General features: G+C 34.6%; 1 non-coding gene across 1 annotated transcript; it reads right to left on the reverse strand.

Moving 5' to 3' along the window:
- Positions 1-1,063: 1,063 nt before the first annotated feature.
- On the reverse strand, positions 1,064-1,135 carry TRNAD-GUC (transfer RNA aspartic acid (anticodon GUC)). The gene has a single exon. It is a non-coding gene; the product is annotated as a tRNA-Asp (tRNA).
- Positions 1,136-1,623: the final 488 nt, after the last annotated feature.

Consider the following 1,623-nt stretch of genomic DNA (forward strand, 5'->3'; position numbering starts at 1 on the left):
GGCTACTCTTCATTGTGGTGCAAGGGCTTCGCATTGTGGTGGCTTCTCTTGTGGAGCACGGGCTCTAGGTGCGCAGGCTTCAGTAGTTGTGGTGCGTGGGCTCAGTATTTGTGGCACAGGGGCTTAATTGCTCCGCAGCATGTGGGATCTTCCCAGACCAGGGATCGAGCCCATGTCCCCTGCATGGGCAGGCGGATTCTTAACCACCGCACCACCAGGGAAGTCCCTCCTAAGAGTTTCTTAAAAATTACTTACTGATGAAATAAAGTTTAATTGGAACACAGCCATGTTCATTAATTTACATATTGTCTATAGCTGCTTTCACACCACAGTGGCAGAGTTAAGTAATTGAGATAGATACTGTCTAGCCCATAAAGCCTAAAATATGTATTGTCTCACCTTACAAGAAAGTTTGCCAACCCCTGCTTTAAAGTGATAAATTATATTGATAGAACTATTTTTCCATTACTGGGATAAAATTTTCCCATTTGAAGTACTTTTTTAATTCATCGCAGTATAACTTACATTCAGTAAAGTATAGTAATCTTAAATGTATAGCTTAATAAATTTGTATATATGTATACATCCATTTAAATACCACTCAGACCAAAATAGTGAATATTTTCAGCACTGCAGCTGACTCATTCCCTCAACCAGTCTATACGGCTAGCCACTCACTCCCAAAGTAATGACTCTTCTGAACCCTCTCTCTATAGATTCATTTTGCCTGTCTTGAAATTCTCAGAAATGGATATTCTCAGACTATCAAATAGTTGAGAGTCTTATGTGTCTGGCTTTTCACTCAACAATGTGGATTGTTGTGTAGAGCAACAGTTAGTTTTTTAAAATATTATTTAGTATTCCATTATTTGAATAAGATGCATTGATTTTTTAACACAGTATTAGAGTCCATTGATATTTTATTTAAGTTTCTTTTATACCTATGTTCTTAAATAAAAGTGGACTAAAGTTTCCTTTTCTTTTTTTTTCTTTTTTCTTTTCTTTTTTATTTTTTGGCTGCACCACTCGGCTTGCAGGAGTTACCCAACTTTGAGGATCTCAGTTCCCTGACCAGGGATTGAACCTGGGCCACAGCACTGACAGTGCCAAATCCTAACCACTAGACCACCAGGGAACTCCCTAAAGTTTCCTTTTCTTATAATGTTCTTTTCTTTTTTGGTGTCAACTTTATACTAAGTTACATCAAGTTCATAAAATAATCTAGAGAGATCTGCCTATTTTTTATTTTTGGAACAATTTGTGTTGGATACTAATTACTTATTCCTTGAAATTTTAATAGAATTTACCTAAAAATACTTATAAAACACTATGGGACTTTTGTAAAATCTAACAGAGAGGTTTTTCTAATTACTACTTTAATTTGTCATTTTACTATTAGTCTTCAAGTATTATATTTATCTTGTGCCAATTTCAGCATTATATATTTTCCAGAAATATGTGTATTTCATCAAGGCTTTCAAATGTATATTGTTGTATATATGTATATAGATGTTCTAAAATTTTATATTTTAAACTCTGAGTTCTGTTTCCTGCCTAATTCTGTACTGTGGTTATTTGAAAAACTTCTCTTTTGTTTCTTGATGTTTTATCAGTCTTTTTGAA

This window comes from Delphinus delphis, chromosome 8 (genome assembly GCF_949987515.2).
Source record: "Delphinus delphis chromosome 8, mDelDel1.2, whole genome shotgun sequence".
NCBI lineage: Eukaryota > Metazoa > Chordata > Mammalia > Artiodactyla > Delphinidae > Delphinus > Delphinus delphis.